The sequence below is a fragment of the Camelus dromedarius genome, chromosome 13, assembly GCF_036321535.1.
Source record: "Camelus dromedarius isolate mCamDro1 chromosome 13, mCamDro1.pat, whole genome shotgun sequence".
Lineage (NCBI taxonomy): Eukaryota > Metazoa > Chordata > Mammalia > Artiodactyla > Camelidae > Camelus > Camelus dromedarius.
In genome coordinates, this window is record NC_087448.1 from 18,248,784 (window position 1) to 18,273,268 (window position 24,485).

Below are 24,485 nucleotides of genomic sequence, written 5' to 3' on the forward strand. Positions count from 1 at the left end.
AATTATTCTTAAGTAAATATCCAATAATATACTTCAAGTACTTAATCTTAATAAAACATAAAGAAATTACATTTTTGGCAAGTTTACAGTTTGTCTGTATGGTAAATTATACGACCAAATGTTCATTTTAACTTGGTTTAATTCTCTATAAAGATACATCAGAAAAATTAAAAGGAAAAATAGTTTATTGGATCACATTCTTGAGCCTTAAAATTATGAAGTGATTCAAAATTGGAATTATTCAGCTGGGGAGAGTCCATTATTAGAAAATTTATCAAAGACTTGCAACTTTGATTTCTTAATGTATTTCTTAGTGATTTTTTTGGACTGAAGTATTCACTGTAGCCCTGACTTGGAAAAATAGTAAGCTCTTTTTTTCTCCAGAAAACAAGCCCTTTAAGTTATTCTTTTATAGTTTCTTAAAAATCCAAAATTATTCAAAACAGCTAACTGAAAACTCCTGCCATGGGCTGGCATTGAACTTGACCACAAGTGAACTGTGATTAAGAAAGACTTGGTTTCCCTGTTCACAGGCAAGATTGACAAGAACTCAATGTTAACAATTTATCATTATTATCATCAATTTATCATCATCATCAACTTTTCATAATTTGTTAAACTTAGCTAACAACCTTAATATTCAGAAGGTTAACCCAATTTCCTTAAGAACAATTTTAAAGATATTATTATTCTTAACTTCTTCATTTTATGTAAATAAACATTTTAGTCAAAAAATCTTTCAGTGATGAGTATAAACACCCTAAAACACAAATATAAATGTTCAGTTTCTGAAGTATCTCTTAGGCCAAAATGTGTTGAACACAGAACTTACGAGAAATGGACCCGAAAAGTTACTTCTAAAAATAGTTTTTACATACAAAGGATAATGTCACTTTACTGATACGTGGATATTAGTTTCCTCCAAAACAAAGAATTATAGCATATACTTTAATATCTATATACAATATTTTAAGAAATACATTTTCTTTAATTCCTTATAAATATCTATTAAATATATATCCTAATTCTTTAGAGTGCATTGAAGCAAGAAAAATTTACATTTTATGCAAGCCCATTATGGTATTTTGCAGGAATTTTATATAATATTTTGTGAAAGGAATTGGAATTGACAGCAACCATAAAGAAAAGAAATCTCCATATAATAGGCATTCACAACATTTAAGCACTGAATCCAAGGAATTTGCAAAAAATGCATTGTCCTTTCTTAACTCAATTCTTTCTCTGTTCACCTTCCCCTACAGAAGCAGAAGTCTGAATGGCAATTAATTTTCTACTTTTCCACTTCACTATACAGTCTTCACTGAATAAATGGAAAATGCTTCCAGTTCTGAACTGACAGAAGAATCCAGTGTGACATTTCATTCAGGGAACGTTATTGAACATTAATAATAAAGTAATTTCAGGAATTATATTTTATTTATCAATGTGAATTTTCTCTAATTAATTATAATATGAAAACATTATTTTACTTGGATTATGTTTAGTCTTACCAAATATTTGCAAACATTTGAAATGATTGCTAATATAGCAATGACAGAGAAATGAATATCCACAGACTTACATGTTTTGTACATCAGTATACTTAAAATAGATATATTGTTTTAATATCTCTACATTTGTATTAAATAAAAATTAAATTACACTGGAATTGATATTAATGCTTAATAATGTAGATATGCATTTTCATCCAGCATATTACATGCAGATGTCACCATTTTAGGGCAAACCAGCTGGATTTGAGAGGAAGTGTGCCAATTTTATTTTTTATTTATGTATCTACAAGAAATAGGTCAATGCGTGGTTATATTAAAAGGCATATTTGTTCATTGTCTTTACATTTCAGTTATATATTTAACTTAAATTTAGATTTTAAGAAAATCACATGGTAAAGGGTATGTGGAGCACGTTATAATTTTTTCCTTCTAAAATTTTTCACATTTTCCCTTGGTTGTTCTACCAACAGTTCCACCTGTCTCTAAAAGCCCGTGCGCTATTGTGTTTTTCCTAAGCTTGCTTATATATGGATATATTAAATGTGGGTTTTTAAAATTTTCTCTGTGAAATTCTATAATTACGATGGTGTCTCTAGGTTATAAATTACGACAGTTGCACACAAGATAGCTGCCATTTCTTCCCTCTTTCTACCATCCTGTCTATGTCTTTATATGCATCCTTGCCTAGAGTAGACAGCTCTACTTTCCCTTACTCCTTGATGTATCACTACTGCTTGCTCAGAAGCTTTCCCCAGACTCTCCATCCCTTCACTTGGTTCTTGTTATGCACCTGAAAAATGTGACATGCACAGTATAAAGAACACAGCCTTAAAACTTGGAAAGTTAAAATCTGACCCTGACACGATCTCTTTAACCTTGAACAATTACTTTTAGTGTGAAAAACCACTTTTCCTTACCTATAAAATGTATTATGTAAAAGTTACCATTAACATAAAGAAATACCTGGATAGAGTATGATTTTATTAAAGAAGGAAGGAAGACAAAAGGAGAAAAGAAATCAGGAAAACAAAAAAAGTGAAAACAAAACAAAATAAAGCAGAAAATCATTGTCTCTCTTCAGATCTCTATGTTAGCAGGTAGGCAATTTAAATGTTTGTTATACAACTGAGATAAATTTTCCCTACCAACTTTTCAAAATAACTGAAACTAGTTGGATTTTTCCTCAATTAATAAAATGTTCATTTTAAAGTACATTTGAATGCCTTTACAGACTGACTTTCATACCTATTATATTTTTACTATTTTCTGATTTTTTTAATAGTTAGAGATCTCTTCCTCAATTCATTCTTATAATATTATTATTCTCATAATAATGATTTATTAAATATTATTTCATAATAATGTTTCAAAATTTAAATGATTGTAAGATTTTCAGTTTGAGGGTACTTCAGCATCTGATATGCTCTTGGTTTGTTTAAAAATATATTTGATCAAGGAAATCATTCTTACACTACTCATTTTTAAAGCTATCCATTTTAAATTTATGTGTGCCCTTCATTTTAATTTTTACTTTACTCTGGATCCTGACCAAAAAAGAATAAAAATGTAATGAAAACATAAGCCAGATTTCTGCAGTTTACAAAATGTAAGTTTATATTCATATACCCTTTTCATTTAAAAAATTGTTTTAATAAACATATTTTTAGCTCTTTATTAGTATCAGATGCTGGGGTATGTTAAATATTAAGTTTGCCTTCAAGGAGCTCACATTCTAATAGAGAGACAAAGTGATTAAAATAAATTAATAATTCAGGGTAGAGAGGAAAATCATTGCAAAATTTTATCTAGCCCTGATACCATGATCAGATTTGATTATTAGGTATATTACTTATTGTAGCAATGTCTGAACAGATCAGATACCAAGGGAAATAAAGAGTACTACTTCAGAGTATGTTATAAGCAATTTCTAAAACAATGGCACTAGCCTGAACTAAGACAGATTTGGGAATGCTTTGGATTGAATTGCTTAGGGAACTATAAAGAAGATAAAGTCAATAGAATTTGGTAGAATATTTGAATATGAGGGTCATAAAAGAGGAACTACTTCCAGACTTCTGGTTATCATAATGGCCATTCACCCCATATGAGCTACAAGAAAAGGGACAGATTTACTCATTTTCAAGAGTATACAATGAAGTCAATTTTGTAGGTTAAAAAATTTTTTTGACTGTAGGGCATGCAAGTGCAGGTATCCTGAAGAAAATAAAATGGAGCAAAGTCAAGTTAAGAAAGTTGTCTAGATCCATTAAAATCTAGAAATTCCGATCCAGTCACATTTAAATTTGTGTTTTGTTTGAAATATAGCACTTAACCTCACCATGCTTCAGTTTGTTCATTTATATCCTAGCAACCTAATGGAGAAATAATATTAATTTTATTAATACAACTAAAGTGCTTAAATTAGTTCCTGCAAATGTATGTACTCAATGAATGTTAGCTGAAAGAAATAACAGGCAAAAAAAAACAAAACAAAACAAAACATGGTGTCTTTATTTACATATCGTCTGGAGTGAAATTTTGTTTTAACTAAGTTGTCTTGGAACCAGATGGTCTTAAAGGAATGTGCAGCAGCTTGTAAGGAGGAGATAAAAAAATTATGATAAATTTAAGTGTCTTATAAGAAGGCCAAATTCAAGACTCAATTGATGGGCAAGAGTAACGCAGTAATGAACATCTACAACTTGATCAAATATAGGCCAAATACAGTCCATTTCAAAGTCTATCCTACTATACTTTTTAGAAAATGTTAGTTATTTATCATTTAACCATCTAAACCTCGTGAACCAGCAGGTTTATCAATCCTAAATATTCTTGGACTCCGTTCTATTTCATTGACCTCTGGGTCTACCTTAGGACATGTGGTCAGAGACCAAGTCAAGAAGGCTTATTAGGCACTGGTAAGTAATCTGGGCTTGTGTCCCCCCCCCCCAATTCATTGTGAAATCTTTGGAGGATTGTAAGGGAGAAAATTATGTATAATTAGTGTTCTGTTCTTTAACAGACCACCTCGAGCTTGTTGGCATAAAAAATGTTTTCTTTGGCTCAGTAATCTATAATCTGGTGAAAGGAAGGCTGGTCTCAGCTCTAACATGACATCCTCAGGGTCCTCCTGGGAGCTGGAGGCTCCACTTTAAAAATGGATCTCTTCTGTGGCTGCAGGTTAATGCTGGCAGTTGACTGGAAACTCAGGTGGTGCTGACGGCCAGGGACCTCTATTCCTCTCCATGTGACTTTCTCCGACAATCCTCACTGGGAGCTTGGGCTTCTTCACAGTGTGGTAGCTGGGTATAAGGTGAGGGCCTCAAGAGCCAGGAAGTGGAAACTACTAGTTTCTTTGAGCCTCATTCCAGAAGTTGGCACAGTGTTATTTTTACCATACAGTCTTGGTTGCGTGTGCAGAGCCCAGATTTCAGGAAGAGATATAGAATCTATTTCTCAATGTTAGGAGTAAAATAGAATTTTGGGGCCACATCTTCCCTTTTGGCAAATTATTATTTACATTTCTCCCACATGCAGTATATGCTTAGCTTGACCAAGACCCTCCAGACATTTCATCTCATTACAGCATCAGGCACAAGATCTAAATGATGACAAGAGTGGTGGATGAGGCTCTTAAGTGCTGTTCCTTGGTTACATCGCCCCCAAAACAGCTTTCCTTGAAGTGAACCCCTAGGAAATGACGAGGCACCTTCTCTGACCCCCACACACGTAACATGCAAGGCTGGATAGGCAGAGGTTAACACCGAAGGGGGTGAGGTGGATGGTAGGCACAGAGGAGTCACTGTCCATAATAATCTTCAAATTCAGCTGGGAAAGTATCGTTTGTTCATGAATTGGATCTCAGTGCTGCTTCCCAGGAATGATTCTTTACGGCTTGTGGCTTCTCTATTTGGGATCTTGGTTCTGCCCTCTGAAATATCGTCCCCTTTCCATAAAATGTAGCTCGTGTTTACAGCTGAGCTGTCCTCTCAGCCTGCCTCCTGCCTATGGAAGTTGAGAAGTCCAGAGGCTTGCTTTTATTTGGTGTGGTTTCTGTTCCTTTCAGTCTAATCTGGTGGTGCACTAGTACAACTCAGTGGGCTTCCCATGAATTTTATTGGTGTTGACTCTGTGGTGTAGAAGCCACAAGCACAAGCCTCACTGAGATAAGCTTTACTCTGACTTGAGTCCCTCATGAGGCTACTGTGGAGGGGTTTTTCGTGCACTTGCCGTGAGAGGTGACTGAAGCTAAAACAGCAGGCGGGCTGCTGGGGGCTGGCCATGTCTCTCTTCTTGTATATGCAGTGCCTCCTCAATGTTGTCTCTCCACGTGGCCTGGTCTGAGTTTTGTTACACTGTGGTGGCTGGGTTAAAAGAAAAAAAACCGCGAGAGAACCAGGTAGAATTTTATGACCTAGCCTTGGAAGTCACATAGCATTTTTTCTGTCATAGATATAAGTCCTCCAGGATCCGAGAGAAAAGAGTATAGACTTACCTCCTGATAGGAGGGTGGTCAAAGTCATGCTGCAAGAAGAGAACGCGGAATAAGACACAGAATAGCAGTCATTTTTGCGAAAATACAACCTGTCACACTTCGAATTCACTCTAAACTGTTGTAACAAAGAAATCAAACATGCAAATATTTTTTGAAGGTTAGAACTTATTTTTGCCTCTTTGTAACAGCCCTGAGATAAGAGGGCCTGGTCTGGTAACCTGGCACTAAGACTCTGGAATTCTCAAAAGGTGGCTTCCAGTTCTGAGTTCTCTAGAAGGCACCACCTCCCCACCAGTGGGAAAGGCCAGGGGAGTGCACGTCACTCTCTTTCTAAGTGCACAGCCCTGAAGTAGCACACATCACTGCAGCTCCCCACCAGCCGGACAACACTTAGTCACATGTCATACCAAGCTGCATAAAAGATGGAATGCCTTGTCCTTACCTGGACAGCCATGTGTCTAACTTGAACCTAGCGACTGATCTATAAACAAAGGTAGGAATGGGTGTCGTTAAATAACTAGTAGTTTTTCCCACAAACAATATAATCCAGTTCTTGTTTCAAGCTGTAAATCTAGTGCTGTTGGAAGTATAGACGAGAGGGACAGTGGTGGCAAGTGTAGAAGGAGATGCCCACTGTCAGGGGGCAATTGCAAAAGTCCAGGAAACATTTGGTGGTGGCTTGGGCAAGATGGTAACTGTAGAGCTTGGGCTTAGATTTTAGGATTGAGTAACTAGAAATGCATTGGTACAATTACTGAAAAGGAGAACAGATTTTCTTATAGGATGGAACTGAAATCTAGGTTTTATTTTCTCCCCAGTGAATATTTTGATGATTCTTTGGCATCTAAGTGGAAATGGCCAGTTTGAGAGTTGGCTAGATTGGTCAAATCATGGACAGCATTTTAAACTTGGGATCATTAGAATGTTAGTGCTTTTAGTTAATATACTGAAAACTGTAAACTTGCCTTGGGAAACTCAGGATATTGGAAAATCCTTGAAAAAGAAAAGAATGAAGCGAAGTGCAGAGCAGCAAAGCCGCTGGTGGTTTAAGGACGGCAGGAAGTCATCTGGGAGGCAGAAACCACAAATGGGTGAAAAAGGAAAAGAAGACAGATGCTGCAAAGCCCTTTCCCCTTTTCTCTTACTAGAGAATTAGGTGTGCTCATTAGGTAAATAATGCAATGATATTTTTTGGTTAAAGAACTAGAAAATTCTTGATTACATTTATCCTCTTGTTTTTGTGTTTCCACCTCCCTGTTTTCCCCCAGTTCTCTGTATAAATACCTCCTTGTCAAATATCTTTATTAATTATTTAGATATAGTTTCTAAATATCTCAGAGAGGATTACACAAAATACTCAGTGTAAATTAGTCTCTCCCACAGAATCTATTTGTTTTATAAGATTTATCACAGTTTTTAATTTGTCCCAATTTGTCTATTTATCATGCAAAATGTCTAGCCCCACCTAGAACATAATGTTTGTGCTTTGCACAAAATAGGAGCTCTTCACAAATTTGATTCCTGACCATTAAGTGTTGTAGGGCTCTTTCTATGTAAATGTCTCTCTAAGAACAGTGCTGGGTATTTAACACAAGGAAGGGTCTCTGCCCAAGGGGAGTGAGAACATGTGACTCAGTCTGAGGCCCTAGGCCTTCAGGCCAAAACGATTTTCCCTCCGGTCTGCAGTGAATTTTTTTTGTGGAACACCTCCCTTTGCTGTCTCTTCACCATTTGAGTCATAGCATTTGAAGAACCGTGATTAGAGAAAAGGACTGTGGAAAAGGGGCCAAAACCCCATCCGTCCTGCTTTTAGTGTTATTTTTAAGCTTGACAGTCATCTAGTGGTAATAAAATTGACCAAAAAAAGACAATTCCAACTCCTTTCAAAAGGAATCCTGGGAGCTTTATAAAGACTACGCCAACTCCTGAAGCCACTGGGCCTTGGAGCAGAGCCATAGCTCGGACTGTAATCTGTGCATTACCTGTCTGTATCTTTGGGTGATCTACTTTTTTAATCTATGGCTCTAGGAAATGGATGTTGAGAATTCAGACATTCTATGTAGAAGCTGAATATAGTTTGAGTTGTGAAATAACATGCAAGTGTAAAAAGCTCAGCAATCCTAACGAATAAAGATGGTTAACACCACAGCTTAGCTGTCTTAGTGTCTAATATAAATTTAGTGACATATGTGAGGTCACAAGACTACTGAGTAGGAGCATTGGAAAGTAGGGTTCCAGCTCTGTTAGGGTACAAGAAACATATGTGGCCTTCATATTATATTAATTTGCTTAGGTGGCAAGTGGCCATATTCTTAAGAGAGCCTTCTTTTTCACTCCAAATTTCTCAGTTTTACTGGATTTGAGAGAGAGAGGAGCATGTCCTGAGGAATCATTGCTGTGCGAGATGCCTCTTTGTGACAGATGGGATTTAGATATGAGTGGGAGAGAACGATGGATTTTCAAGGTGCTGCAGGTGTAAAAAGGCAAGTTCAGGTTATGGTTCCCAGGAAGTGTGGCTTGTTCCCTACCTGCCACTGCAGTGGTGGCAGCAGTCAACCTAACAGGCTGGACTCTGTCACAAGGACAATAACCACATGCACTGAATTCTTCTAAGAGTCATGTCTTTTCCCTTCGTGTTTTAATAATGTTGGTACTAAAAGTACAAATCTTAATAATTAATAAACAACATGAACTCAGCTTGTTTCATGCACTGGTTTGACATAAGCCATGGCAGGACTTCTGTAGCCCTATTTTTATTTTCTCTGAAGAAATAATTGCTTACAATGACTGCTTTGAAATTTTACTTTAGGATACTCCTAAATCCATGTCTCACAAATTAAAAAGATTCACACACATGCAGACTATAATGAAATAAGACCGGGTACTAGCAGACTTAATTTTTCTTTAGACATTTCTTTCATTTTTCAGATTTCATCAAGATTTACATGCTTTCCTCTCCTGAAGTGAACTCTCTGTCTCTCTTCACAAATCAAGTGTGTGAAGAATGGGATTCACTGCAACTTGCCTAAAGTGTAATAAAATTGACCCAAAGAAAGCTAAAAGTTCACTTTTGTAAAATATGAATAATGCTACAGAAGAGAATAAAATCCATCCTGGCTCTCCTTACAAATGCCCCTAAAAGAATTTATTACTCAAGTAAATGACTAGTCTAGTGGGATGCAGTTTTCTAGGCTAAGATGTAAAATATCCTAAGAACATTTATTACCGGTTGGCTGTACATGAACCTTTTTCAAAGGATAGCTCGGCAAAGCAGACGTATCACGTTAGGAAAAATAGTTTCTATTAAATTTGGAGGATAATATATAAAAAGGATTAACCTATTTGAATTATCATTTATATTTTACCTGATCTACTTCATATACTCTGAGAATTTATGAGTAGAGTCTAGTTAAATATACACCAACAATGGCATTAGACTGAGAATGATATGCATTTGGTTATGCTGTTTTAGTTCTCTCTTAGAAATGCTGTTTAATGATGACTCTTTCCAGAAAGCTTTTTGACAATACTACAAATCTTTTCAGATACAGTTTCATAATAAATATGGCTTAGATTACTATTTGTTCACTGTTGGCAGCTCTCAAAGAAAAGAGCAAATCTGCATGATTCAAACCTTTAAAATATTTACACTAAATGTAGGAGCTGTTCCTAACTTAGCTCAGTCATTGTTTCCATTTTTCATTTCACTTTGTCTATATACTTATAGACTTCATATTGCATATGTGAAAATACATGTATAAAGTTAGTATTTGATATGTTGTGAATGTCAGTGAGGGAGGCATTTATTAAATATAGATGTATTTAAGTAAGTTACATGAATGTTTCATGCTGCATCTATACAGGTAAATTTTTTTCCCCATGCCACAAAGTCTTTATTTTTATTTATTTATTTTTTGGTGTATATATATATATTTTTTATTGAAGTATAGTCAGTTTATGGTGTTATGTCAATTTCTGGGGTACAGCATAATGCTTCAGTCATATATGAACATACATATATTCATTTTCATATTCTTTTTCACCATAAGTTTCTACAAGATATTGAATATAGTTCCCTGTGCTATACAGTATAAACTTGTTGTTTATCTATTTTGTATATACTAGTATCTGCAAATCTTGAACTCTCAATTTATCCCTTCCCCCTCCTTCTCCCCTGGTAACAATAAGTTTGTTTTCTATGCCTGTGAATCTGTTTTTAATAAGTTTAAAATTATAGTTGCACTCAATTAAACATGATTGAAATATTAAAAAGAAGTTGTATCTATTTTGTACATTACAATTAACTGTTTGGTTGAGTGCACTTTCATTTTAAAAATATATGTTTATAATATTTTAAAGCCAAAAAATTAGATAGCAGTAAACTAAATTAATCCTTTTAATTAAAATATGCAAAAACTGATGCCAAGTTTGACCAGCACACGATGAATATCTAGATGCATTTTAAAAACTCATTTAAAGAAACATAGGCTATTTTGTAACCAAGTTGTTCGGAATAGTCACATTGACCAAATAGATCAACAATTTGTTCATCTGTATCATTTCCATTTTTGTTACAGAGAGATAAAATCATGAAACAAATGGAGAAGGATCAGGAGATTAATACAATTTGAGCTATTTTGTGAAGTTGCTTTAAAATAAGTATTGAAAATCTACAGAAATATATGTAGTGGCCAGTAATAAAATTATTATTTGGACTAAATGATCCAGAATTTAAATCATATCCACAAAGTGAGTCATTTTTACATTTTCTTTTCATATAATTCTTGAGTTAATTTTTCTTATGTTTTTCTGCTTAACTTTAGACTTAGGTGAACAGCTTCTATTTCTTTAAAAGATGTATTTTTTTTTAAGTGTAGAGTAGAGACAAATAAATCTTTTTAGCTCATAAGTCAAATGGAAGGTTAATAATTATTAATCTACACACAACAATTATAAATTCATAAGAATCTGATATATGTCCAAGTACAGGATGTGTTTAAGACACAATTTTGAAAAAAATGTAAATGTCTGGTAAAAGGGTCAATAAAAGAGTCTTTAAAACAATGAGATAATTTTTAACAATGCCTTTAAAATATTAGATCTATTATTGGAAAGGTGCATATGAACATTCCAAACAATATTGGCAGGAATCTATATATTTTGGTAGAAAGGATTAAAATAGATGAATTTGTATAGCTTTCTTTCTCTATATACTCAGGCAAGTTATTTAAGCCTCAGATTTTCAGTCTGTTAAGTTGGGGTAATAATACCTACTTAATGGAGCTATCGCATGGAGTAGGAAAATCAGGCATATAATATTCTTTGTGTAATGTCTACATATAGGAAATTATATCGTAACCATTATGATGATGAAAGTTTATAGTCATGTCCATATTTTTAAAAAATGTGTTTGGTAATCTTAGTTAAGAACCTTTAAAGTGTTCCTTTCTGAAATGGGCTTGAGGTGGCAGCTAATTTGTTTTTCTCTTCTTCATCTAAACATTTTCTCTTCCTTTTCTCTCTCTTTTACTGTAAGTATAAACATTTTTGTATATTTAGAATGATACCTGGTCAAATTTGTAACTTAGAATTCATGTCCTTTTCTCTTCTGAAGCATATTATATTGTTATTTTACACAGCAGCTTCCTTAATTCATTCAAAAAATATATATTGAACATTGAACGTGTTTCAGCCATTGGGTGCATTGTTATAGCAGTGAAAAAGAAAAGATCCTTCACTCATCTTCCTTTATATATTTTTTCTTCCTTTTAGAATGCTGCTTACTCACCCAAAATGGCTGTTTGGATATAGAACTTTTAAGGACTATAATTTACAAATTATGTTGATTTTTTTTCTTCCTCATCTTAAGACATAGTGCATTAATATGAAAAAATAGTACATCAATAAATGCAAAAAAACCCACAGTAGATATATTTCTAAAAAATAATTTGGTTCCAAACCCCTCCAGTTCTGTTCTCAAAGAATACTTTTTGAGTAAGGTTAAGACATAGGTGGCTAAGGCCATCACCCCAGGATGGGTGGTTGCTCACCAGCTAATTACCTACCTGGCAAGAATGGGAATTTGGAGGCTCTGTGTCCAGCCTTGTCATAGGTAAACAAGGTGGGCATCTATGAGTCTTACTAAGTCACATGAGGAAGGGTGATTCTTTGCAGTGAACCACTTCCTGGAACACAAAAGGCTGGGGGACTTTTTAACCATCACTTTTTCCCAAGAGCTCAGGATTCAGGTAAAATTCAACATTGTCAGGGATAGCCAATGGTGATAAAAATAAACGTATAAATACCGTGAATGCAAGCAATGGTGGTGTCCAGAAGAAGCAGTGAAGTCTCTATAAAAATTATACTTCTGTCCTAAAAACGTGGTATATTCCAGATGTAATAGCAGAGCCCAGATGACACTGTTCTGCTAAAAAGCTGCAGTGTAGACGAAGCAGGTAATACTTGAGAGGGAATTTCTTCAACATATTTATGAGCACATGGAAAAAGTCTCTAGAGTTAAACCAAACTTAACCAAAACATGAAACCAAAACAAATAAACAACCCCAAAACAAACAAACAAACAAAAACAGTCAGGAGATTTGCAAATGTGTTTACTTTATGCAGCACTCCTGGAAATGAAAGCCAGTAAAAAAAATGGGTTATTACTACAAATGTGACTTCATTTTTACAAATAGTTTGGGAAAATGACCTGTGGAATTCCATGACCTATGGAAGTATAGGTTACAGTCACATAGAAATAAACTTACCCCTTAAATGAAACATATTGAGATTTTGATCAAGAGGAAAAAAAAAGACTAAATATTCCATCTTGGCGTGACTTCAGGTAAAATGGAAAGACTGAGATAGTACAATCAATAGATGGTATAATTCTATTAATTTAAAGCCATGATGATCTCTATTACTGACATTTTTACAATAAACATGTTTTACTTTTAATATTAGGAAAAAACACCCATTATGTAAACAGATATTTGAGATATCTGAAAAAGTTAATTTTCCCTACTTACTTGAGAAAATGACTATGTGAAAAATGGTGCATACTACTACTTTTTTGTGGTTAAAACAAGAACTCGATAATACATAAAAAGCTTCAGGCTAGTACTAGGGAGATACTACCTTTAAGGAAGGATGAAAGATTTAAGTTTCTAAATAAATTAGGAGTAATCAAGAACTGGTAAATGTTTTAAGGCCCCAACTGTAACCAGAGTCCTTTTTAGCATTTCCACAGAGGTTCCAAACCTCCTACTTCAGTAATTAAAATCTACTTTTCCTACAACACTTGCATTCAACATTAATGTTAAAACTATCCAATCAAATATTACCCTTGAGTGTTTGTATAGTTGCCATTATTGCAATACTTAGAAAATCAAATGTAAAGGTACTTACATAATTTAAATGCATGTACTAAAAAGAAAGTAGTGACTATGCTGAAGTAATTTCTCTCATCTTTATTGAAAATTCAGTTTTTAGCTAAATTATGGGGTAAATTAAATTGTATTTCAAAGATTTGGGTCCAAAAGTACAAAAAAAAGAGTGGATTCAGATTTCTAGTTAATCAACTTATAAATATCCTCATAAATTTAAACAAATTTAAATGATTTCTAACAACTAAAATGCTTCCTAATACCATTTGTGTGACATTTATTGTTTGTATGACAAATGGTATTTTATCCCCATGTTTACTAACTAATGTTTCTCAGACTTGCTACCACGGACAAACAGAGGTCTGTGGACATATTTTTAGGTCTCACAAGTTCTCTACCAGAATTTTTATTTTAATTTTATATTTTCACTTTAATTATAACTTTGTATAAGCATATCCTGTATCATTTATATGCCCAAGCACAGGTCCGTTATTTCATGTCATAGTTGCTTTTGGGTTTATGATTTCATTGGCCCCAGGTAGTAGTTTAATGATGACAAATTAATAAAAATGAGATAGAAAGGTAACATACACGATATATTTGTTACACATGAAGTCCAATTACATTTGCAGGACATTGCAGAAACAAAGGTTTGGTAGCACTTATATGTGAGAAAAAAGAGAAATTGAATCATTGCATGGCTTAAGGTTGACTGGGCTTGTGAAACTGAAGAGAAAGTTTTACCAGAGGAATCATGTATTCAAACTGAAGTCAGAAATTTACTGTTAGTAACACATGACCCATTACTTTACGTTTATGAGGTTAATTTTAATTTTATGGGTTTTGGAATTGTTCTTGTACTTAATCTTTAAATTTCCTTTGGTTTTGTAATTATAAATTCCAAGAATAACTTGGAGTTTATCCCAAGATTTATATTTTTAAAGTATTTAATTAATACCACAAAGTAGTTTAAATTGATAAGACATCACTGAGGATTTTTTTTTTTTTTGAAGTAAAAAAGGGCCTATACATCCTTCAAGCTTGAGAAACTGTTCCATGAATCGTATAGCTTCTCTCACTTTTGTATTTGCAGGGTAAAGAGAAAAAGACAAAATTCACTAAATTAGAAAAATTCTTTGCAAGTATATGGTTAAAATTATTTGTTAACACTGTATCCTTCATTCAGCACATTTTTATGAACTCCTGCTAACCCACTATTTGCCACTCAAGATATTTATTACAACTTGATAGAAAACAAAGCAACCCCCCCCCCACATTCTCTCACATAAACACTAAAGAAAGAGAAGAAAATGTTCATTTTCAGCCAAACATTTCACTGCCTCAAAAAGGCAAGTAATTTGCTGTCAAACAGGACTTATTTTCCACTCCTGGAAATTTTTTCTCTAATGAAGACATAACCAAGGAAAAATAAATTTATCCCTTTAAAGTATTTTATTTGTTGCCATGACAACAAGGTAGACGATTTCTCTTCCCTCCCTATTAAACATGTGACATTTATTAAACACACAACAGTAACAGCATCAAACATTTTGCTCCATGCTGGAGATGCAAAATGGAACAGACCACGGCTTTTCCTGCTGGCATTTGCAGTTTGGGTGCTGAGGAGAATCTTACAGTAAGTATTAGGACTTAAATTGCTTATTTCACATGTTCTGACAGTTGGTTAAATGTTAGCTCTCTGCTCATTATTTTCAGTTAATTTTGTGGTATTTCAGAAAGATACATACATATATACACACATACATATGTAAAGATATATTTTTTTTAAATTTTATTCTACGGTGTAGTTAATAGAAAAAAAATTGCCATTAAGCAACAAGCAGCTAGATTTTCTGAAGTGAGGATATAGCGAATACTTCTAAAAGATCAGACATTTAACTAAAAAGGATGACTCTAAGACTATAATAAAAAATAAATTATAAAATAAAAGTTCCCAACCACTCCCATTCTGCACTAGCTCAAGGGGAAAGAAAAAAAAAACTGAAAGAAAAGGCATTGTCTCCAATGACTCTTTTGTGCTCCCCTCTATTTATTGATAAAGTGCCATGTACACAAGTCCAAAATCCTACAGCCTCCTTTTCTCCTGTTAACCTTCCTTGTTTTTAAAAGAGTATCCTATTTCATCTTATTATTCTTGAGCAGAAACCATTTCCTTGAAATACTATTATTACAATCAAAGTTACTTGCACTTCCTCCTGTTCCTACAATTTCCTAGATGCCTAATTGAAAGTCATCTTATTTGGGAAATTATTCAATATGATCTTCCTTCCTGATGTATAAACGGTCAAACCATCTTAAATGTTGGAGCTTAGATTGGGCAGTGGGTGGATAATAGTCTTGAATAAGTTCTCCTCCTTGTCGTACTTCCTTATAAGGACTGTCTTCTGTATTTTATTATACTTTTTTTTGCTAATAATATACAATTTAATGAAAAGTTTCATCTATAGGCTTAACATCCTACTACTAGAATTAGAATTGTTGAGGTCTTCAATAGAATTTCAAATCAAATGAATTGTGACTTATTTATAACTATGTTTCACTTTTTATTACCCTGGTTAGGATCTCAGAAGTAAATTATAAATGCAAATTTACTACCTCTTTAGTCCTTTATGCAATCACCTAAAATATTAACTCTTTCTTGTCTTTATCTTAGTTTGAGGTGGCTCTTTCCCTTTCATTTGACTTAATTTATGTATATATGTTATTGCATGCATATAAGCTGAAATTTATTGAATATGTAGTTTAAGGTTTAATAAATAAATACAATAGCAAAGCTTTTTTTGATATCTCAGATAGATTTTGTTCTATTAAAATGCATTATTTAGTTGAGATAGATTTTGTTCTATTAAAATGCATTATTTAGTTGAAAAGTGCCTCCTAAAAATTGTAATATTTAAAGGCTTAGCACTATACAAAGTGAAATTCCTTTCTCCAAGTTTAGAGTTTTGGAAGAGAAAAAAAAAACATATAATTTTCAAAGTTATTTACCAAATTGACAGAATGTGTTACTCTAATGAATAAAAATACCAACTCATATTTCTTCCTATAAATGCAACATCTGCTTTGAATTATAATCACTCTGTGGAGGTAAATATGCAAGGAAAACATCTTAAGTGATGTAAAAAGCTGCCTTCCATGTTGCCTAGTTCCAAAATAGGTCTAAACACCAATTCAAGTGGAAAAGAACAATATTGAGACCTTTGAGGCTACAAAGTCAGTTTTTTGGTAAAGTATTAACTCCATGTGTAAGGAATTAGATTAAAATATTGACAAAAATGAACAAGATCAAGGATTCAAGATATTTTTCTCATCATATATTGAGCTATGATGGTTCCTCTCAGTTAAAAGTTTCCAAGCTATATGGCAAGCCTTATAACTTTCACAAAAATAGAGATGATCTTTTCCATTTATTTAAACCTCAGACATCTTTCCAGGCAGTGTTATGTAGTGAACAGTGCTTCAATATGCAGATCAATATTATCTCATAAAATAACAGACCCCATTTACCGAGCATTTAATGCCTTGTGCCCGACAATGCATTAAAGATATTTCATGTAACGTTTCCTCCACCCTCAGAAGCAAGTGGTTTCAACTCTGTCAGCCTCACTGAAATTTCCCTCGTTGCTTTTAAGTACACTGAGCTGAAATGATGCTAATTAAAGGTGATACAGTTAGTGATTGACAGGGATTCAGACCCAGTCCAATATTTCCACCATCACAAATTCCTTAGGAAACAAACAAAAAGTAAAAAACAATTGGGCGGAGACTTCCTACCTTTCCATGGCCATAGGCTTTTGGTCTGGTCTTGCAGACCTCACATATTCTCCATCTTCCAACCGGGAATAATATTGTTTGATTCCTAAGATCAGTGTAGATAGCCTCCCCAAAAATCTGTGTGTCCTTTAATATTCAAAAGTATTTTTTTCATTCATTACTTATAATTTATGTCGAAATTAAACTTGTGCCTCAGTAGTTTTCAAAACATGATCTGAGGCACCTTGGAGGATCCTGAGACCCTTTCAATGGGTCTAGGAAGTCCTCGCTTTTTTCAAATACTTCTGTAAAAGGCTGGATCTTCTTCATATACTTCCACCAAAGCAACATATCTCAAGAAATTGAGTGCAGAAGTGGTGGAAAATTCAACTGTGGAAACCAGACATTTAGAGAGATTCACAAAAGCATAAAACAACACCACTCTCACTAAATTTATTTTTTTCTTTGGAGAATAAGTATTTGTCATCAAAAGATGCTATTTTTATTAACACTTATGTGTATGTTATTATTTAAAAATTATTAGTAAGTGTTTTTTAAATTTCTCAGTTTTAATTTCTAACACAGCAATATCAATAAACAAAACCTGCATAAATGAAAAATCTTGGGGTCCTTATTAAAATTAATACTGTAAAAATTCCTGGGAGAGAGAGAAGTTTGAAGTCCACTGTTGTAAATATTTATGAGACTTTTAATTTTCTCATATTACTATTTGATATTATATAGTTACTATTTACTTAAAGCTTAACTTCTTGAAAATGGAAGTAATGCTGTTTCTTTTATTTGTCATGTGTGTAGTGTCATAACTGGTTCTTCTAAAATATTTGGAGATTGTTGATTGGTAGAGGTTAATTAATTTATCTTTATCTTTATACAGATAGTTAAACCTAGGACAAATTCAAACTCAGATTTTCAGTGTTATTTGGAATCAGAGAGAGAAAATAAATCTGTCTCCAAAACTGGAGGAGTCCATATTTTAGCAATGGAAAGTTATTTCCCCTTGTTAGGGGAAGATTCCAGCTCCCTCCTGGTTAGTGCCCCATTTGCTTTGCAACCGCAAAACAGGACATAAAAATATGTCTTAGGAAGGAGAAAAGATTTTCTTCTTTTTGAAGTTGAAATTTGTTTCAAAACAGTTTTTAAATATACACACTTAAGTACTAGCTGAAAGAAACCAATTAACTTAAATTTATTGTAAGTATAGAGGTAAATAAAATGGAATTTAATTTTACAAAGTATATATAGGCTTTCCAATGGCTTGGAAAGTCACCTCTGTCTTTTAAGATCTTGGATTCTTATTTTTCTTTCTGTGTATGTATTTCCATCTCGTTTCTGTATAGGGCTGCCTCATACCAGCAGGTGGCAAATCAAAGCATCCCCAGAATGGGAATCTCAGAAACAGATAGGATGTACACAGCTTTACAGGTCAATCAGGCATAGCTAAGTGACTCAGCATCACATTTCCTCCATTCCAGACTCCCCAGAGAAGGAATCCAATTGTGTTATCCACTCTTTATACAGTTATCTGAGCTTGTGGTGGTGGTATATTTGGGTTGGAACTGGTGATGTGGTTTCACAGGGAATATAAGGTTAACTTTATGTCCTTTATGAAGGAGAGGAAAAGAGACAATATTTGGGAAAGTCTCTAGCTTTAGGACTTCAAATAATTAAATCCTTCAGAAGATGTTAGACCTTTAGATAAAGTGATAGAAAATCCTTCCTGATTTATTAAAAATCTTTTCCAAAATTATGTAAACCTTTGCTTCAATGGTTTTAGTATTAGTTGTCATGAATCTTCCGGGAGTTTTGATCAAAAATAAAAATGTTATTAGAGCTACAGAAGCAAGTCATATATAATACCTAAATGGCAGTTTTAGTTGGTTGCCCTCAAAAATAACATTACAATTCCACATAGATAAGTTTATTGGTTTAAGAATGAGATAAATAGGCCTATGTTTGCAACATTTTAAAATATAACTGCATACTTATATGTTGAAACTTTCCAAAATATATTTTATGAATTTGGTCTATCTAAAATGTAAAGAAATATTAAAATACTGATTTTTATATAATGTATAATGTGGGGATAAAATGTTATAATTTAAAAATAAGCTCTTAGTACCATTTTAACATGCTTTTAGAGGAAAGATGTTATTCAGAAAACACAAGGATTTGCAGTCAGCCCTAGGTCAACAGGCATAAAGCCTGATTTGTTTTCTTGTAAGTTTTCTGTCCAGAAGTTATGTAATGGCTAAAAAAGAGCTCAGAGGGAGACTCTAAAACAAATAATTCTAGTACCACAGATTGAGACTGCAGCTTTCCCTAAGAGTTCATGAGTCTATAATGTGCAATAAAAATAAAGCTAACAAATTTTGTTCAATGAGCAAATCTTGCAATAATGAGAAGTCAACATAAGTTGTTATATATTTTATTATTCTAAAATATTTATGAAGTAAAATATCTAAGTCCCTATCATATTCAAGTTATTAAATATGCAATTGAATACAAAATACATTGAACATAGATCCTATTCACTATTTAAAAATCTAGTTTAATATGGAAAAAGAATATAGGAACTACACAGTATATAGCACATAATTATAATAATTCTTGTATCTTTCTCTTGTATCTTTCTCACAATAAGTAGCAATGGTCACTGTGTGATATATTTTTATAGCTGATATATTTTTACAGTATGAGCTAGGAAGGGGAAGACTTGGGCACGCCCACTTTCCCTTTGTGGGAGAAGTTGCAGGGAGGCCGAGCAAATGATCAAAACTAACTAGGTCTGGGAAGGTAGGATCACCCATTGTGTTCATCACCGGTACCCTTCCAAAGCAGATGGGCACAAGGTTGAACTTAGCGCTGGGTTAGAGAATCCTAAGGAATGTAAACATTTGAGTTATTTTTTAACAATTCAACTTTTATTAAGGAAAACAGTTTTAATGTTTCTGAAAAAAGGAAAAGATACACTTTAAAAGCTATTACTAGATATTAAAGGGGGGAAAAAAAACAACTGTGTGAAAGAGGCTGAGAATCGAGCTGGGATATGAAAGGAAAGGAGGTTAGCTAACGGAACTGATTAAACTTTACTTGGATGAAGAAATGGTAGGAAGGATTTTTTTCCAAGTATGTGATGCTTGATCTAAGATCTGAAAATATCTTATGATAAGGTTTAACTTGCCAAAGTAGGTTGAGTAGGGTGAAGTTCACTTTGTAAAACCATTTGCTCTGAGCCTGGATGAATAAAAGACTTTTCTCCCATTTTCTTTGAATCTTTCATGCATGTTCCTGGGTTCCCCATATTTTTCAGTTCTGGATATCACCACCTTCTCTTTGTGCCTCGTCTCCATCCTTCATGATCAATACTCAGCTATTGGTAGACATGAAGTTAAAGCACCTGATCTCAGTGATAGAAAAGGAGCTGAGGAGTTTGTGGAGACTTCTGCCTAAGAAGCCACTCAGAAAAGTCACTGCCATGCATGATGAGTGCTGGAGATCCCAGATCACATCCTTGTCATGAGAGCTTCCCTGGAGTGCAGGCTCTCACTAGGAGCCCTGGTGCAGGGAGACCCCAGTCTCGGGTAAGTTGAGGTGGTGGGTGATGCCCAACTCTCCAAAATGGGCTTTACTTTCCACGCCTGGCTTGGAAGTGAGCTAGCACGAGGGTCCACCATAAAGGACCTTCCAAGGAAGAGGAGAAACCAGCAAAGCTTTTAATGACACACACATGCTGATGAGCCAGAAACTTAAAAAGAGTCCCAAATATAAAAATAAATTATTTGCACTGATAATTATTCTTTCCTCTACTACCTAATTTTTTTTCCTAGACTAGGTTTCTATTTTAATCCCCAACTTTCCAGGCTGATTTAGTTTAGTAAACCCAGGACTTCTTTTTTACCCCCCAGTGCAAAGTTGTTATGTTCAAGGGACTTACATAGTTCCAAAGGCAGGGGGACAAGGGATGGAGTGAAACAGCACCACCCACACTGCCCCCTGCTGCACAAGCACTGCTTTTACATCAGCCTGGACCTCTGGACACTGATAGTTTGGCTTTTGAAGTTCAAAGGCATAGTCTTGCAGACATGTTTAATGACTTCCCTGTCATACCCAGACCCGAGACCAAAGAAATCACTTAGTATTTCAAAAGCATTATTCTATGACATGTGTTTTAATAACTAGTGAGAGCAAGTAATCATCCCACACAGCACCTATTTTTCAAAACAATTTTGACTTTTTCCACCTGCTTTCTCCAGATCATCTTTGGAATAATTTTCTAAAAATCCATTATGACTGATCTCTTAGAAAAATGAGTCTTGTGAACTTTTTTTCTTGCTAAGCCATACAATAAGAAGATGTGAATTTGGTTAGAGGCAGACTTTAGGGTACAGCAAAATGTTTTGCCAATTTTTTACCATTTCTTACCCTTATTAGATTTGGGGAAGTTTGGGGCTTCTCCCACCCTGCAGAGCTGGGTGGCTTTCTGTGTGTGCCAGTGAGCTGTCTGTAGAAGCTTGCTTTCACTGTCCACGGGAGCACAGCTGGGGAGGTGGGTGAGGGGGTGCCCATGGCCAGGTTGGGGAGGTCTGCAGGCAAAGTGTCCCCAGCTGCCCCAGGGCCGGCTTCCCATTAGAGTCCTCTCAGCAGTTAGTAAGACCCAGGGCCTTTGATCAAGAGTGAGTCCTGTTTGCAGTGCTTCAGGTTTGGGTGTGCATAAAAATAGCGGGCCTCACGGGCAGTGTCCCACACGGCTGAAGAAGTCACGACTCCCCATCTCTCACTCTCCCCACAGGAGGAACGGCAGTCTAAGTGGGTCTCTCTTGGCATTGACGTCTTCTGCCTTGGGGAAGCGTGAAGAAGTGAAACTGTCCTTACACTATTTAATACGTCTAATTCAGATTTAATGCTCCAGTGGTGAGCTAGATCTTCTCCACCAGACTCCTGGGTCCCCACAAAGGTATCCTTGTCCATGGGGATTGTCAAAACCCATGTTCTATGGCAGTTGGTGTGGGACAAGGGGGGAATGATGGCAGAAAACTCTTCTGTCACTCTGCTGATGTTCCTCCATGAATCAGTCTTTGATGTTTTATCATCCCTCAATTACAATTGCACATAAAAAATTAATAGTTCCAGTTAGATTATAATATGCACAGTTTTTTTTTTACTATAGATTACATTATTTATCATCTAAAATATCCTGTCAAATGTGTTTTTTCTCCTCTATTTTATGTCTTAGTGAAAGTATCCATCCTGAACTCAGCTACCAACTATAATAAATAAACTAGGAGTCATTCTACAATCTCCCACTTTCTTCAGTAGTCCATGCAAATTTGATGCCCTAAATAGTTCTTAAAGTCAGTCTCCATTTTTCTTTCCTACACTGGCTGTCTCGGGTAAGATCTCATTGTTTCTTGCCTGGATTGCAGATTCAACATCTCAATTTTTCCTCTTTCTTCATGTCTCAATAACTTCAAACTTGTCTTACTGCCTGCAGCAGGCTGTTTCAACTGAACATACTGCTTAATCCCTAAGATAAGCTTTTTAAAACCTATTGATGGCTCTCTCTTCCTCCTTTCACCATGCATCTTCATGAAGTGGTTACAGGTGTGCTTAGGTAATTACATCTTCCCCTCTCCGGGCCACAGCAAGGGGACCCCGACTTCTGCATTGTCCCTGGCCAGGGGCAGCTACATGCTTACCTTGGTTCAACAGGTGAGCATGCTCATTTACCATGGATCACTGGGTGCATAAATGTGGAAAACACTAAACCAGAAAACTCAAAGTCCTTTCAGTGACATACAGGACCTACCATGCAAAGCTGTACTATATAATGCTTTTGTGAACATTTTTAAAAGCATATCCCTGAGCCCCAAATAGATGTTACCTCAAGTAGATAGCAGGCCAACCTGACAGTATCTTAGTGCTTAAAAGAAAAATTGTTCCTCTGGGACAGATGCAGCCCTGAGTCAGATTGCAGGAATTGGGCCAGTTTCCCAAACTGTGTAACAATGCCTTCCTTTGAGGCATTTTCATGTTGTTTCACAAGTTATGCTTTTACTTTTCCTGTCATTACTGATTTGAATAACCCTCCCTATTCTCTTTCCTTTAATAACTTTTAATTACCTGTACACTTTCAACTCAAGTGTACCTGGAACCTATAACTTTGCTTCCAACAAATTTATTGTGTACCATGATTACAGCCACTATTACACCGTTTTCTGTATATTTAGTGTTTGCCTTTTCCAATGGACTAAAACTCCATAAAGTTTGATTACTTCTCAACCCAGAAATTGACTCCTGGGTATCTACTGGAGAGAAATAAAAACATATCCACACGAAGACTTGCACACAATGTTCTTATTGACACTATTCATAACAGCCCATGAGTGAAAATAACCTGTTTGTCCATCAGCTTGTGGAATGGATAGACAAAATGTGTTATAACCATACAGCAGACTACTAGTCCACTGTAAAAGGACCAACCATGTATACATGCTATGATATGGATGAACATTATGCACAGTGAAAGAAGTCAGATATAAGAAATCATATTGTATTATTCCATTTATGTTAAGTGTCTAGAAAAGGCAAATCTTTGAAGGTAGAAAGTAGATTGGTGATTGACTGGGATGGAGGAGAGGGAAATTAACAGTAAATATGCATAAAGGATTACTGGAGTGATGGAAAATCTAAACCTAATTTATTTCGATGGTTGAATAACTTGGTAAATTTACTAAAGTATCATTGAATTATACACTTGAAATGGATCAATCACACAATATGTAAAATATTCCTCAATAAAGTTATTTTTAAAAACTTAGATTACTTCTTTATTCAGCTTTGTAATTTTAACTACCAACCCAAGAACTGGCCCACATAAATTTTTTCATGCCTTCAGTTCTATGAAGTATTCAGCTTTTCCTCCAAGTTTTTCTAGTTATTACTTCCTCATTTCTAATTAGAATATAGAAGCTTTATCTCCAATTGGTAAATTTCTGGTTGATATCAATAAAGTCACCCACGATTCCAGTCTAGTTCCATAAAATATTTTGTTAAGTGTTCGGTACGCATTTTGCATTTGCCATAGTATGTTCTGCTGAAAATGAATTATCTGAGATGATTCCTGAAACAGGAAGTTCTATAACGAAATAGAAGTTTGCAAAATTGCCTGATATTGCAATTTTGATCCTAAAGAGAGTCATAATAAAGGCTAGCAATTATATAGTATTACCTATGATAATGCTACATTTAAAAAAAAAGCCAAATTTGTAGTGGTTTGCAATAATAAACATGTATTTT

General features: G+C 34.6%; 1 long non-coding RNA gene across 1 annotated transcript in view; it reads left to right on the forward strand.

Moving 5' to 3' along the window:
* The window catches only part of LOC105089206 (uncharacterized), a 46,658-nt gene extending 22,606 nt beyond the window's left edge, over nucleotides 1-24,052 (forward strand). The window contains exons 2-3 of the long non-coding RNA XR_004141231.2: nucleotides 20,500-20,770; nucleotides 21,979-24,052. This is a non-coding gene — a long non-coding RNA (uncharacterized LOC105089206). The remainder of the gene's footprint in view (nucleotides 1-20,499; nucleotides 20,771-21,978) is intronic.
* The last annotated feature ends 433 nt before the right edge of the window (nucleotides 24,053-24,485 follow it).